Source organism: Orcinus orca, chromosome 9, assembly GCF_937001465.1.
Source record: "Orcinus orca chromosome 9, mOrcOrc1.1, whole genome shotgun sequence".
NCBI lineage: Eukaryota > Metazoa > Chordata > Mammalia > Artiodactyla > Delphinidae > Orcinus > Orcinus orca.
Window position 1 is genome coordinate 41563662 of NC_064567.1, and position 16452 is coordinate 41580113.

Genomic DNA, 16452 nt, shown 5'->3' on the forward strand with positions numbered 1-16452 from the left:
TTACTGCATCGGTAGAATTGGCGGCTCAGAGGCCCTTGCTTCCCTCACTGCACGGCCATCTTTCTTTCCCAAATGTTTTCTCTGGGGATTTCAGGCTTCAACACTAGACATAGAAGAAAGAGGCTCACATAAGCTGTGTAACCAGCTCCCCCATTTGTGTAATATCAAATCCCTATAAAAAATCCCGCATTAAATATATATATTTCCTAATGTTCTGCTTCTCTAATTGAACCCTGACTGGTTCCTTATACCTGGGAGAGGTGAAGAATTCGAGACTACAGTTTTAAGGGAGACAACTTCCAAATCTTCAACCTCCTTACTCTTTCATAAATCCGATCTGTTAAGAACAAGTCAGCTTGCTTCTCCAGGAAGAAGATGCTGAGAGTTAGGAGTGCAAATGTTCTATTGGGGAGTAACATCCATGAAAGAAAAAAGGAGAAAGCAGGGTTGGGCATATGGAGTCGCCAGACTGTAATAATGATCCCACACCATCTCTGCCAGATCAGTGGGGGAGCTCCAGAGCCGAGACTGCCCCTTAGTAGTTTTCCTGTAGGGTGGAAATAGCCAGGCCCCTGTGCAACAGCCTTGCTCATTGGTGGGGGCCATTCTGAGAGAGTGTGACCTTGGTTGAGAAGCTAAGGAATCTCAGCTAGGCACATTCCTCCTAGCTGGGCAGCAAGTCCTTTCTTGGGGGGATATCTGAGCAGCACATTTCCATGTCTGCCACCTTACTCATACTAAATCTTACAATACGGCATTGCCCTGGGCCATGAAAACATCACTTATGAACCAAATAAGGCAATACATTGAAATATTGATTTAGGAATCTATTGGTATCATGAAGGAGGGATTGTTCTAGATCAGTATTTCTCAACCTTTTTTTTTTCATCATTGCTCAACCCCCTGCCCCCTGGGGACCTTTATAGACATTTTTTTTCCTAATTGTCCCCGCAACATGAAAATCCAATATTACAGGCATACTCTGTATATGTTTATGTACTATATGTATATCTGTGCTTTGTACATAAAAAGGTAAGATTTTTCATCTCCCAAGAACCAGTTTTCACTCCCTTGGTGACATCATCCCTGTGTAGAATGCATGTTCTAGATTAAAAGAGACTTAAGGGATATAACAACCAGATGCAATATATGGCCCAGGGTTAAATCCTGGATTGAATAAACCATCCCATAAAGGGCATTTGGGGGACATGTGAGAAATTTTAATATGGACTTGCTATTTTTGTTAGGTGCGACAGTGCTATTTTGGCTGTGTAGGAAAATGTTCTTATGTTTTGTAGACGCATGTAGAAGTAAAACCCAAGAAAGAAATATTGGTTTGGTGATGACACCTTTGTTTATTATTAATCAAGTTTCCTTACATGCATGGGGCTTCCCTTCTTTGCCTATCTTACTCATATTTCTATTATGAGTGAAGTTTGGCATTAGAAGTAGAATAACTGGCCTTTGTGGGGAAGCTCTGGATTTGGAACAGCTAAACAGTATATGTTAGTGATGCTGATTCTTTTAAAGTTAACTGGAATGTCTTGCAAGACAAGCAAATTTTTTGGATTCGGATAAAACTGATTTATAAAATTTTTACATGATCTCTTTAAGACTTGGGGTATTTTATTCGTTGGGAAGTTAAAGCCTATTTTGTCAAATAGTGTCATGAAATATTTATCCCAATTGCAATCTATCATCATCTTATCCTCTGATGAAAAATTTTAGACGACAACTTAAAATATGTGAGGAGTTACATAGTTTAAAAAAATTCTTTTGGGGGTTATGTAAGCAACATATTTAAAGATTTAAGAAAATACATTTCAAGGAAAGGAAGACCTCTCTTTTTGCATCCCTTTAGTCTCTTTCCTTTCCAGGAGCCAGTGACTAATTATAGGCATATAAGACACCTGATTAGGATTCCAGACAAAATGGCAGCCCTTTGCTTTTGTGCATGAGAACCAAGTTTATTTCAATAATGTTTCATTTTCCTTTTTCTCAGTGGTAGATTCCACTGTCACATAGCCACAAGCATATCGGTGGGACTCAACCTTATATAGGGACTTCCCTGGTGGCGCAGTGGTTGGGAATCTGCCTGCCAATGCAGGGGACTCGGGTTCGAGCCCTGGTCTGGGAAGATCCCACATACCGCAGAGCAGCTAAGCCCATGCGCCACAACTACTGAGCCTGCACTCTAGAGCCTGTGAGCCACAACTACTGAAGCCCGTGCACCTAGAGCCCGCGTTCTGCAACAAGAGAAGCCACTGCAATGAGAAGCCTGCGCACAGCAACGAAAACCCAATGCCTCCAATAAATAGATAAAAAAAAAAAAAGAACCTTATATAAAGCTGCAACTGCCTCCTGCAACTTTTCTCCCCAAACTTTGCAAACCCCACTGTTCAGTTTTCAGAGACCTCCTTCCTGCTTGTTGGTGGGTGAATGAGAAATTACTCCAAATGGCAAAGAGATCACTTTTGTTATTTCCAATCAATGTGAGATTAAAAAGTCAAATGTGAGGGGTTGTATGTTTTTTCAGACAGGATGAATCAGTGGCATGTTGCTTTTTGAAGGGTATCTAAATCATTTCACAGAGCACACTTTTAAACAAAAGCCCTCCCATAAGGCTGAACCATCTGGCATGATATATGTTCTTCCAGATTTCTCAAGAGTCTGAGCTTCCCAAGGCACGTTGTGCCCCACCTTTCAGGGTTTTTTCCTACTTAATTTTCTGGCATGTCTCCCTGTCAGGTCCTGCGTATCATTCTCATTTCTGCTGACTTTGATTCTCTAGTCTTGGCCTAAGTTTGGAAAATTCCAAAGAGGAATGTTCTACCAGTTTTCAGGCTAGAAGTAAAATTCTAACAAGATCTGTTTGTTGCTCGCAAACAGAGTCTTTGACTCTTGAAAGATGATTACAATCAGCTGTCAGGTTTTGGATGCGCTACACCCCTCAAATCTCAAGCCTTCACCTCTCAACTCCAGGCCTGTATTTTTGACCTTTCCCTGAGCGTGTTCTTTTTGAAAACCCACCGTGATGTCAAACTCAAGATGTCTATGATGGAACGGCTATCCTTTCCCTTTAATATTTCCTGCATGGGTTGATCTACCAGATTAAGCTTCCTGTAGTGACGTTTGGATCTTGTCACACCCTCTAGGATAAAAGGCTCCAGTAGTTCACCATTGTCTATAAGATAAAATACAAATTCTTTTCTTGGTATTCAAGGTCCTGATACTCCAGTTGGACTGGTTCATTTTATATTGCCCAAACAGGCCTTCTACTTAAGTCTATCAGGTTTTTGGTCAAATGTTCTCACATGATGGAATGTTCTGTCTACTATTTTCTATTTATTTTTCCTACAAATATTTATGTTGCTCTTCAAATTTAACCCAGATATCTGCATGGCATTTCCCTTATTTCCTTGAAGTCTCTCTCAAATGTCACCGAGTAAGGCTTTTCTTTCTTTCTTTTTTTTTTGAAAATAGAGCATTTAATAGGAATCAGAAAATATAAATGCTTATCAGTTTTAGAACACTGCAACCTTAAATAAAGATGACAATAACACATTCTGTTAAATATTCACTGTAGAATATTATAGATGCACTTAATCATTTTGAATGCTTCTTTACCTCAGGAGGAATCTAGGAGAAGTAGCACTAACCATGGACCTGCAGACTATAAAATAACTCTGTAGCTCCAGCTGAGTTGATGGCCACACATTTATATATGCCAGCATCTGTGATCTGGGTGATTTCAATATTGATGATCTGTCCTCTGTTCAAGAAAGTCACGCTACTGGAACACAATAGTGGACGATTATCTTTGTATCATGTAATAGCAGGCAAGGGATTTCCAGTTGCCTTACACTCCAGCTGTATGGGGGGTTGTTCACTACCACTGTCTCATTCAGCATCTTCCCTGCATCCTCCAGACTGGGTGATTCTGCTAGTGTTGGAGGGTCTCCTGCGGGGGGTGGGGGGGTAGCTGTGACTCACCGTGGGGACAAGGACAATGGTCAGTAAGGCTTTTCTTTAACACTCATATTAATATTACAACAAGTCAACCCTGGCCACCCCCTATCCTAACTGCTTTATTTATTTTTCTCCATAATACTTATCACCATACATTATTTGTTCATGTACTGTCCATCTGCCTCCAAGGGGGTAGGGATTTTCATTAGTTCCATTCATTGGTGGAGCTTCAGCAATTAGAAAAGAGCCTGGCACATAACAGGCACACAATAAATATTTATGGATTAAATAAATGAATGAATAAACTCTGAAAATACTTAAGGGCATTTAGAATGAGCCTGGCACTCTCTTGGGTTCTGCAGAGGTGGATATCAACCAGGTGGGGTTCTTTTAGAAACCCATAATCATGTGAAGAAAAATGTAAAGTACAAAAATGGAAGTGTTTACCAAGATCAAGTGTAGCATGGTGTAGGAAAGAGAAAGGAATTAATATTATTGAGCTCCTACTATGTGTCAGATACATTCACATATCTGGTCTTGTTTAAGTTTCACAATGATGCAATCCAGTAGGTTTTATTATTCCCAATTGTGTAGGTGAGAAAACCGAAGCTAAGTAATTTATCCCAAAGTTTTTTGCTAATAGGTGGTTAAAATCAGAAGGGATTTAAAACCAGGTCTTCTCATGCAAAAATCAGTAGGCTTTGCACTATACTAGGTTGCCTATCAAGTCATTAGGGAGTGAATATATTTAGCTTAAGGCATCATGGAGTAAGTGCTATTTGAGTGATTAATGAGAGGCTCATCAAAGCAGAGAAAAAATGGCAGGATAGCCACCCTCTGTATAAACTTCCCAGCCCACCTCAGTCCATGGGCTCTTTCCCTTCTGTCCTCTCATTCCCTTCTGTAATATTAATTCATTCAATAAATCTTTGAATATCTGCTATGTGCCAAGTAATGTTCTATGCTCTGGTGCTATAGTAGTGAATAAAACAAAATTCCTGTTTCCATGGAGATTTCATTCTCTAAATATTTTGTGTAATATTGGGAGAAAGCAAGACTTTTCAAATTTAGAGAGTTCGGATTAGTGTTATGGCTTCATCACAGTCTAGCTGAGGACCTTGGAGAGGTCATTTAAGCTCTCTGAATCTCAATGTCTATATTTGGAATAGGAATAACTACCCATCTCACCAAAATATGATGTTGCGAGGCTCAAATAGGATGAAAATACTTTGAACCATGAAGCACTGAATAACTGTGTTTTATTAAATGTAACATGCCATTGCTTTTAAGAAACACTATTATTTATGTACCATTAAGAAAGAAAAAAATCCACCAATTATGACATGCCACTGATTGTAAGAGCCAGGACAATTTCAGAGATGTCAAAATGTGGGAAAAATTATGCATCTTAGAATTGTTGAAGTATGGAATAAGAAAGCTAGCATTGTCATTCTAGTATGTAGCTACATACGCTCTAGTATGTAGCATATGGTTCAGAGAGGAATGGATTCAGCAAGATACACTGGAGTAGATTAATAAGATAAGTGATAGACTATTAGAGAATATTAGATATTAGAATATTAGGTATTAGATAGAATATTAGAATAGATAGAGATTTTCAAGAATCTATCTTTGTACTCAATTTTTTTCTTAGATAAGATAATTGCAGCATTTTTCTATGTTGTAGAATTTTGGAGCTCCAATCACCTATTTTCCCTTGAACAATGCAGCCATACTGGCCCAGAGCACTACCTGTAGACTATTATATGAGAGATGAATGAAGTTTTTGCTTGTTTAAGAAGTCAAGTCTCAGGACTTCCCTGGTGGTGCAGTGGTTAAGAATCTACCTGCCAATGCAGGGGACAAGGGTTCCAGCTCTGGTCTGGGAAGACCCCACATGCCACGGAGCAACTGAGCCCATGCGCCACAACTACTGAGCCTGTGCTCTAGAGCCCTCGAGCCACAACTACTGAAGCCCACGTGCCACAACTGCTAAAGCCCGCACGGCTAGAGCCTGTGCTCTGCAACAAGAGAAGCCACTGCAATGAGAAGCCCGCGCACCACAACGAAGAGTAGCCCCCACTCGCCACAACTAGAGAAAGCCTGCGCGCAGCAACGAAGACCCAACGCAGCCAAAAATAAATAAATAAATAAAGTTCAAAACTCAATTTAAAAAAAAAAAAAGTAAAGTCTCTGTTCCAAGTCCTTAACCTAATTAATAGAACCACGTGCACACATTGCACAGTGCCTTCTTCATGAAAACTTGTCTGTATCAGGAAAATGGCGCTTTACTAGAACAATTTTTTTCAATCATATGGGTATTGCTAATTATGTAACTGAGATCTCTCTCTCTTTTCCTCCTTCCCTTATGACTCTTCCTCTTCCTCTCCTGCACATCACCCTCTCTACCGTTTTGCTTTGGCTCTTAGGAAACTCTAACACAGGTATGTACTTCTTTATAAGGTTCTAACTTCAGTTTCATCTTTTTTGCTGACCTTTATGTTTCTTTTCTCCTAATTCTAACTTATTTTTTCCAACATTTCATTTTTTTTGAATATCTAGAAAAGATGAAAGAATTTTATGGTTAACACCCATATACCCACCATCTGGATTCCATGATTAACCTTTTACTGTACTTGCTTTATCGCATGTCTTTCCATATATCCATCCCCCTTTTCAATAACTCTTTGATATGTTTCAAAGTAAATTTCAAACATATATACACTTTACCTCTATACATTTTAGTATGCATAGCATTAACCAAAGTTCGATATTTATGTTTTTTAGTTTTTTTTCAGTGAGGTAAAATTTACATACAACAAAGTGCACATACCTCAAGTATACCATTCAGTGATTTTTGACAAGTGGATACATTTGTGTAACACAAATCCTGATCAAGATACAGAATATTCCCATCAGTCCAGCAAATCCCCTCATGTTTCTACCTTCATCCTCACAACTTCAGAGGCAAATACTGTTCTGATTTTTTTTTCCACCATAGATTAGTTTTACCTGTTTTAGAAATTCATATAAATGGAATCACACAGTAAGTACTCTTATATAAATCATTTTTTCACTCAGCATAATGTTTAAAGATTCATCCACATTATTATGTGTTCCATAATTTGTTTCTTTATACTGCTGATTAGTATTCCATTGTATGAATACACCTCAGTTTGCTTAACAATTATAGCTGCTGTGAATGTTTTTAAGTCTCTTTGGGGAAATGCTTTCACAACTGTTGGCTACATACCTAGGAGTGGAAATGCTGGGTCATAGGGTAGATGTATGTTTAATTTCATAGGAAACTGTCAGTCCTTTTCCCAAAGTGATTATACCAACACCACTGTATGAGAGTTCAGGTTGTTCTATGTTCTCCCAACATTTAGTATTGTCAGTCTGCTTTTTTAAAATTATTATTTATTTTAGCTATTCATGAAAGTAGTAATATCTCACTGTGGCTTTAACTTGTATTTCCCTGATAATTAATGATATTGAGTATCTTTTAAATGGCTTATAGGCCATTAACGTATCTTCCATTGTGATGTGTCTATTTAAGTCAATCCAAACTGAGTTGTTTGGTTTTTCAAATTTTTGAGGTGTAGGAGTTCTTTACATATTTTAGATACTAATTCTTTGTCAGATATATGTCTTGCAAATATTTTATATTAGTCTATGGTATATTTCTTTTGTACTTCACCAACACTGTCTTTTTATGAGCAAAAGTTCAAAATTTTGGTATAATCTAATTTATCAATTTTTAAATGGTTATTGCTTATCCTGTCTAAGAAAACCTTGCTATTCCAAGTTGTGAAGATATTCTCCTCTATCTTTTTCCAGAAGCTTTAGAGTTTCCACTTTTACATTTTGGTCTGTGATTCCCTCTTGAATTAACTGTGTATAACGTGAGGTAGGGGGTCAAGGTCCGTTGTTTTTCCATTTGGGTACCTAGTTCCGGTACCCAATCTATTTTTTAAAAAATCTTGTACTTTATATGTTTTTGTAAGATCCCTCAAATATTTTTGAAACAAGCAATAATTGGATTCTGCCTAAAGGCCAGAGGATGCCCTCATGAGTCTCCTTGAAGTGCTGTGATGGGTAATATTCTCCCAACATAGACATATTAAAATATAATTCCCCTCCTCCACAATAAAAGGTGCTCTGTGTTTCCTTTAGCCTTGGCCTTAAGTTATTCACTTTCCTGCCTCTCCAGGAGTGGTGAAATGCGGCTGTGCACTCACTTGACCAGGATGGTTAGCTTGTTCCTACCGGGTCTTGTGGAGATGAAGCAGCAAGATGCTTAGGAGGACTGTCTTTTGGGTCTGAGTAGCCTAATGGGTTTTTACAGGCCTCCAAGGCTTATCATCAGCACTTTGGGAGAGCGTTTGTTCCACAGAACTTTTTAAAGGTAGAGAAGTTAGACTCTGATAAGATATAGAGACAGAGCAAATCTGTGCTCTGGTTCTTTTGGTAAATTTGATTCTGGGTTCTCAGCTGAGTGCCAGTTGTTAAGTGGAGACTTTCATTTACCCTCTTTTAAACTGTTTTTCCTACCTTTCCCCTTTTTGCTCAGCAAAGAGAATCAGACCCTGTATGTATGTATGTACTTATATAGTGTGTGTGTGTGTGTGTATATATATATATATATATATATATATATATATATATACACACACACACACACACACATATACACTTATGAAAGTATATGTACTGGTTACGAAAATAAATAATATAAGCTCATAGTTGAAAACTTTGATAATACAAATAATGTGCAAAGAAGAAAGTTCAAATCAGCTATAATCTAACACCCAGAGATAGGCCATGGTGTCATTTTTTGGTCAACTTTGATTTTGAATCTTGGCCCTGCCTCTTACTAGCTTGGCACCACTTTGACTCTAACCTCCCATCTGGGAAATGGGGATAACTTCCTTCATGGACAAGCTGTAAAAATGAAAGATGATGTATGTAAAATCTTTGGCAAATAATAGATACTAAATAAATATAAGTTCACCTATTGAAGGGTAAAGAAAGTGAGTGGGTGTAGGGAAAAAAAAAATCTCAGTTCCCTTTTCCCCCCCATTTTAAGTTCTGTTATTAAACTCCTTTAAAGCAGGCACAACTAGAGGGACAGAACACAGGATAGTGGTTGCTAGGAGCTAAGGGTGAGGCAGCAGTCGATTAAAAAGGGGAAACAGTTCTATATCTTGATTGTGATGGTAACTACACAACTGTATGTGATGTTTAAAACTCACAGAACTATACACTGAGGGTGAATTTTATTGTATACAAATTATATTTCAATAAACCTGACTTTAAAAAATACTCCTTTAAAACAAAGTCCTAAATTTCTTCATTGATTTAAATTGGTCCTTCCAGGTCCTCTCAGCATTTCCCCTCCAGTTTTTCTCTTTTCTAGACACTTGAGGCTTTTTACCTTCCTGATGGTGTTCTGAATGTTGGTTTGGCTCTCCTGTTAATTGTTATACTGGATTCTTTGTTCCCTGCCTCCCTGCTTTGCTGCATATTTTATTTCCCTCTTTTGAATTGACATTCTGTTGAGCTAGCTTCAGCTGTGCTTAGCAAACCAAATGTATCGCTGTTTCACTTGCTTTTTTGTGTGTGTGTGACAGAAATGTTCTGATCAGGGCAACTAATTAATTATAGTGAGCAAGGTAAGAGAAAAGCAGATCCTGAGTCCTTGTGTTAATGGTTAAACAGACATCCTTTAAAATCTTCTAGATTGTTCCTTCTACTATGAACAAAGGACTTGGAACAATTTTTATGCTGAAAAATAAGTAAAACACAGGCTCACAGTGGAACTTGTTATAGCTACTTGTTGTAGCTCAGTTAAAACAGATACAGCTATTTGAGGTGTATCTAATCACATAATACATCCTGAAATTTCCAGAACAGTCTGGATATAAAATATTCCATGCCAAGTTCTCTCTAAGAGACTCATATTGTGTAGACCAGACAAATGTATCTTGATTTTGGTTCATAAGATATTGTTGCCAGACTCACAAGTTAAATTTATTAATTCTTTCTTTATTTTTCCATTCTGCAGGTATTTACTGAGCACCTACTACCGAGTGCTAGGCTCTCTAGTAGGCTCTGGAGAAACAGATAAAATCTTTCTTGAGAAGCTAATGTTGTTCAGTCTGGGGTATGGACAGGCTAACAAATGAGTTCAGTTTCTCTAGAAAACAACTGCATACAGGAAAAGACCAGAGATAAGTCAATTCATGTACAATATAATTTACTGAGAAGCTTTTAAACTTTACTGTATAGACATATATTTTAACTGCATAAGTAATATAGACTTGTTTTAACACACCAGTATTAGGAAGATTTTATTAGACAGGCCTCTATTAAAAATGTAGTATTTAAGTAAATGTATAATATTGCATATATTTATATATTTTCAACAGGAGAGATTGTAATCTATTCCCAGGGCTTTCACTAGTATAACTTTTGGTTAGAAATCTTCCTCTGACTAGCTTGACCATCTTGCAGTTACTTCCAATAACAGCTGGTATGTCCTGAGTTCTGCCAAATGCCAGGTAATTTGTAGACACTTTTTCTATTACTCATGCAACTTGGTGGAGTAGGCATTGTTCTTCCACTTTATAGACTAGGTGGAGAGTGGGTTTCAAAGAGGGTGAGTGACTTGTCCAGTACCACCAGCCGACTGGAGGTGGAGGGGAGATCTAATGTGCCTGACTGAAGGCAGTGTACTCTTCTCCTGGCTACACAGCCCTTCATTGTTGGGGAGCTTTTAGCTGCGTATCAGGCATGCATTTATTTAAATCTCCGCTGCTACCGGAAAGGAAAGTGAGAAAGGGGGACGTAATTAAGATGCAGCTACTGCCAAAGCATCCCTCGTAATCCAATATTCTCGCTGCAGCCAGAGAGATCCTTGTAAGTGCCAATTGGGCCATGTCTCTCCATTCCTCAGAATCTTCTGATTAATTTTTTTTAAATTAATTAATTTTAATTTTTTTTGGCTGCATTGGGTCTTCATTGCTATGTGCAGGCTTTCTCTAGTTGCAGCGAGCAGGGGCTACTCTTCGTTGTGGTGCATGGGCTTCTCACTGCGGTGGCTTTTCTTGTTGCTGAGCACGGGCTCTAGGCACTCAGGCTTCAGTAGTTGTGGCTCACGGGCTCCAGAATGCAGGCTCAGTAGTTGTGGCGCATGGGCTTAGTTGCTCCGTGGCATGTGGGATCTTCCCGGACCAGGGCTCGACCCCATGTCCCCTGCATTGGCAGGCGGATTGTTAACCACTGCGCCACCAGGGAAGCCCCCTCTTCTGATTAATTTATTAATTCATTATTTATTTCTAAGGTTTAAAATTTTTTTTTATTGAGGTAACATTGCTTTATATCATTATATAAGTTTCACATGTACAACATTATTTTTCTACTTCTGTATACACCACAGTGTGCTCACCACTGAAGATTTAGTTTCCATCTGTCACCATACATTGATCCCCTTTACCTATTTCATCTTCCCTCACCCTTTCCCCTCTTCCCGTCTGCTCTGTTCTCTGTATCTACATGTTTGTTTTTGTTTGGTTTTATTTGTTTGTTTATTTATTTTGTTGTTGGCTCCCAGTTGTGTTAGGCTCATGGGTCTGTTCCTGTCTTTCCAGCCACATGTAGGCATACTCTCTCCTGCCCTCCCCTAGAGGTGCCCTAGCCATGCTGGCCTCTTTTCGTCCTTTTCTTTCCCTATGTCCTCCTGTCCCTGGGCCTTTTCTCCTGCACTTCCTTTTGCCTAGAAGACTGTCCTTAAGCCCTTCCACCTCTCACCCATCAGTTAACTCTGCCTCTGGTTCTCAGTGCACTGTGGCCCCTTCAAAAAGCCTGTCCTACTGCACCAACCCTCAGCGCACATGCCCACGTATTCACCTGCATCACCCGTTCATGGAGGCCATCATCAGGTGGTCATTTACAGATAGATGCAATCTTATTCTGTAAAAATGCCTCCTCCAGGAGAGAGCTCTAGGGGGGCAGGGATGCTGCAGTTTTTGCTCACCATTATCCTGGACCCTAGCACTGTGTGTGCAAAGAGTAGACACTGGAAAATAACTGTTGAAAGAAGGAATCCTTCAGTCATTCCTGTCACCTCCACTAGACTAGGCTTCCTCAACCTACACTCTCAGTAGGACCCTGAACGTTTCTTCTTTAGTCCTGTAATTAGAGACCTGGATGATTATTTGATTATTTGTCTCTTCCCCTGAGGGCCTCATAAAGGCAGGGGCCTCATGTTTACTTTCCTCATCATGGTGAGCTTAGCACAGCACCTGCACAGAGGATGCCCTCTATAAATTTTTGTTGAATGGGCAAGCTAGGGGCCTGTAGACAAAAAGGGAGTGATTCAGAGGTCTGAGTATAAAGGCTTCATAAAGTGGCTCATTATCTACTAATTCAAATTTGTATTAATTTAATAAACATCTAGTAATGTTATTAGCAACTCTCAAGCTGAATAAAACATTACTGCTACAAACAACACCCAAGGAAATCCTTCACACTGGTCTGAAGCCCCTTCCTATGGTCAGCTCTCTGGCCAGTGAAGGTAAACTCCTTCTGTTCTAGGCAGAGGCAGATTTTCCACGAGAAGCTGAAGCTTTGGGAGTGTCACTTGTGGCACACCTTCCAGGGCCCTGGGAGGATCCTTAGCAACATGTGCACAGGGCCATATGTTTTTATAAAATTAGCAAAAATAAGATATTTTAAATCACAATTAAAGGCCCTGTCTCTATCCACTCTGACTTTCCTTCTCTCACCTTATTGGGGGGATAAGAGCAGCCATGGGCATCCTGAGGTTCTGACTAAGAGGAAGTTGAGTTGGGGACACATTGAGCTTGGCTTTAGTGGGCTATGTAATTTTCAGACAATTCTATGTATAGTTAAGTCATGGCTATTAGTCCCACCACCGAAATTGCTTCTGGAAAAACCCCTCCAGCCCACGGTGACGACCTACCTAGTATTGTGACACCAAGTTGGTGGCTAGTATCAATGAAGTTCCTTTGGTGCTGAAGGCTATGAGGTTATTGGTGCTGGTTTCTCTATAATCCCCATACTTCCTGATTTCCTGAAAATGGCCTTTTGATCTTTGCTCTCTTGGTCTATCCAATGGTGGTGTCAGCCTCTAACTCCCTGAATTATCGGTATTTTAGGAATTACCCAAAACACTCAGAAGCTTCTTTTTTCCTGGCTGAACTCTGACCAGGCAACAAAAGCTCTGCCTGTGGCATTGGTATAACCTTCATGGCAGAGCTGTCTCTTTGGGCACCTTAAGTGCCTATCACCCCATCTTTGTTCCCTTATCCTTCTCATGTGCCCCATGGAACCCACAGGCCAAAAGGCACACTGCTCTCTCCCCAAGACCCAGAACAATGCCCCCCAAATTGTGCCCTGGAAAAACAGACCATTCATAAGTGTGAAAAAAGGCAGACAGCAGAGTGAGGAGGGAGAGAGAGAAGACAAGGGGAAGAAGACTGACAGCAGAATGATTAAGGAAGATGATGATGTGGGCACTAGATGGACTGGCTGAGAAAGATGCAGAAAAGAGAACAAAGCTGAGCTCTTCCCTTGCCAGATGTGCGTGCGTGGAATCATATCCTTATCCAGAGTTGGCTGGGGTCAGGCGCCAAGGTGAGGACGGAGCATGCTCATCTCTCTCCTGGATCACTGCAAGTTTCCTAGCTGGTTTCCCAGCTTCCACCCCTGCCCTCCTAAGTCCTTCTCACCCCTGCAGCCCAGTGATCTTCTTCAAATATGAGTCAGCACATGCCACTCCTCTGCTCTCGTACTCTCTGACCTCACTTCCGTCCTCTGTCCCCACCCTCAGTTGGTTCCAGCCGGACTCACTGCTCCTCAAATATGCTAGGCCTCCAATAAAAATATTTAAAAAAAAAAAAAAAAAAAAAGCTAGGCCTGCTCCGGCCTCAGGGCCTCTGCTCAGCTGTTCCCTTTGGCTGGAAGGCTGCCCCTCGAATGTCCACCTGCTGCTCTCCTGCATCCACCGAGTCCCCTCCTCACTCAGCCTCTTCTGGTCACTCCATCAAAGACGACAACCCTCCCAATGCCCCTTTCCTTTCTAACATAATATATAGTCTATTTATTTATTTGTGTTGTCTGTCTTCTTCCACTAGAGTGTAAGCTCTAGGGCAGGGATTTTTGTTTGTTCACTGCTGAATCTCCCTCTTCAAGCATAGTGCCTGGCACAGAGTAGGAGCATATTAAATATTTGTTGAAAGAATGACCTCATGAGGCAGGTGCTATTATTAAGCACATTTTATAGAAGATAAAACTTGGGCTTGCCAGTGTAAAGTAACCTGCCCAAGATCACATGGTGAAGTGAAAGAGCAAGTGTTGAACCTAGTCATGTCTGTTTCAAAAGCCTGTGCTTATAAATGCTTCAATGTAACACAGTCTTCCTACAGCTGTGAACTGCTAAGAGCTGTTAATCGCTTCTCACATCAGCCTTTCTTTCTGGTTAACCAGACCACTGGGCCTTCAGATGGCCTTCCTGAGTTGCAAGTGAGTATTTAATGACAGAAAGGGATGAAGAACTAAATCATAACGCATGTGCTATGTGAGGAATTGAACGAACAGCTTTATGTCCACTTGGTTGAGAACAGAGATGTGGACTTGCTGAGGCCAGCCTCACCTGGGCTGTCTCAGAGTGGAAGAGGGCTGCCTCCGCAGGCAGGATCTCCCGCAGGCAGGCCAGACATATGTTTGGGCACCAGCAAGGCAGAGGTACCAAAATAATGAAAAAAATCTTTTATGGTAGTAAGTGGCTATTAGATATTTTTAGGAATGTATAAAAGGTGTTATTGTAGGAAAAGTCAGAACTTTGCTGGACTTCCTTACAGGCATTTGACTGAAGGCATTGTTGGATATTCAGTTACATGTGGGCAGCAGCATCAACTTTTTGGCGCACAGAGTCTCTGGAGGTCAGTCTAACCCTGCTGGTCCTGGCTGATGGTGCCAGTGGAGTCATTTTATCTATCATTTACTTTCATAAATGGTATATGAATGTGTATAGCTTCCATTACGGAATGAGAGGTCAGTGGGGGCAAGAACCGTTGCTTTGTGAATCCTTGAGGAATAACAGTGGTGTTTCAGGGAAGGCTGACTTACTGCTGTTATTTTAAAGTTGGAGTTGGAGGTCTGAAGCGTTCCTATTTTTGCTTCTACACCTTCTCTGATGTCACCTTTGTGAAGCTTTCTCTGTCTACCTCCCTGGGCTCCCCTCCCTCAGCAATTATTCACTTCCTCTTCTGTGCTACAGATATTATTATATTTATCAGATCATATCATAATCATTTTTATCCACTTATGATTCCCTATGAGACTTAGAACTCCTAGAAGTATATGGCTTATTCATTATTGCATCTAGATTCATCTATCTAGCCCAGGGCCTGGAACAGACTGAAGGTTCTAAAATTTTGCCAAAAGCAATTAAAACCAAACTTTGGAGGTTAGAGGAGTTTCTAAGGAAAAGATCTTTTTTTTTGGTGAATTCCTTCATAAGACATGCCCGGCGCCTAGCACTGTTTACAAAGCAGGTCATACTGGAGCAATTGCTTCTGCGGCCCCTTGTTTTTCGTCAGACCTTCTGTGCTGGGCTGCTCAGTGACTCACAGCAGGAAGAGGAGGCATGGGTGCTAAACTGTCCCTCGACACCTCCCCCATCATGCCCCAAAAACCCCAAAATGACAAAAAATAGGCTTGTGGTCCTTTGAGCTGCTTGGGCCTATCACTTCACTTCTCTGCTTTTCGGTTCCTTATTTTGTAGCAGTTATGAGTTGAGATGGGAGACCTAAGTTCCCTTCAGGCTGTGAAATCTGAGTCTTTGAGCCTACTCGTGGGCAATAAGCAGCCCATAATCCTGCCCTCTTCCCACTCTCTGAAGAGCAGGTCAGACTTGGTTACCTCGGAACAAGACCCACACCCACACCCACACCTGTCCTTGGAGCTGCTGTTTTGTGACAGGCCTTTCCTTTAGCTGGGAGTGCATTTCTGCTGTAACACGTCTGCTTTCTGCTGCTTACCTCTGTGCTCTACTGCTGTATCCTTGATTTTGTGGGTCAAGCCTGCTCTCAATATTCATTTTATCCAGGTTTTATCCCTATAAAAATGATGTGATAAATTTAGAACACTGCATATACCATCATGCTACTCATGTATTTTATTTTAAGCTATGTATGCTGGTCTTTTTTCTGTTTGTTCTCAGATCTATTTTCTACCATCCTCAACCTTGGGTTTTGCATCCCTGGGAGCTACTTGTCCCAGGCTCCCTTACAGACCTCACCAAATAGAGCCAGCAATGGAACACTGGAAAATGAGAGGAGGGAAGAAGCCGGGTTATTTCCTCCCCTTCCCTCTGTTTTAGATGGTGTATGGCAGCATCTTGCCCATGTCTCCAGAGCCTGCTGTGCAACCCTCTCTCCATGGTTCCTGATTTAT

The 16452-nt window shown here is 40.6% G+C and overlaps 2 long non-coding RNA genes across 5 annotated transcripts in view; both read right to left on the reverse strand.

Moving 5' to 3' along the window:
• LOC117201347 (uncharacterized) overlaps positions 1–16452 on the reverse strand; it is a 95458-nt gene that overhangs the window by 42140 nt on the left and 36866 nt on the right. The window lies entirely within an intron of this gene.
• The window catches only part of LOC125965498 (uncharacterized), a 28283-nt gene continuing 12684 nt past the window's right edge, over positions 854–16452 (reverse strand). Inside the window, exon 3 of the long non-coding RNA XR_007479442.1 lies at positions 854–16114. This is a non-coding gene — a long non-coding RNA (uncharacterized LOC125965498). The remainder of the gene's footprint in view (positions 16115–16452) is intronic.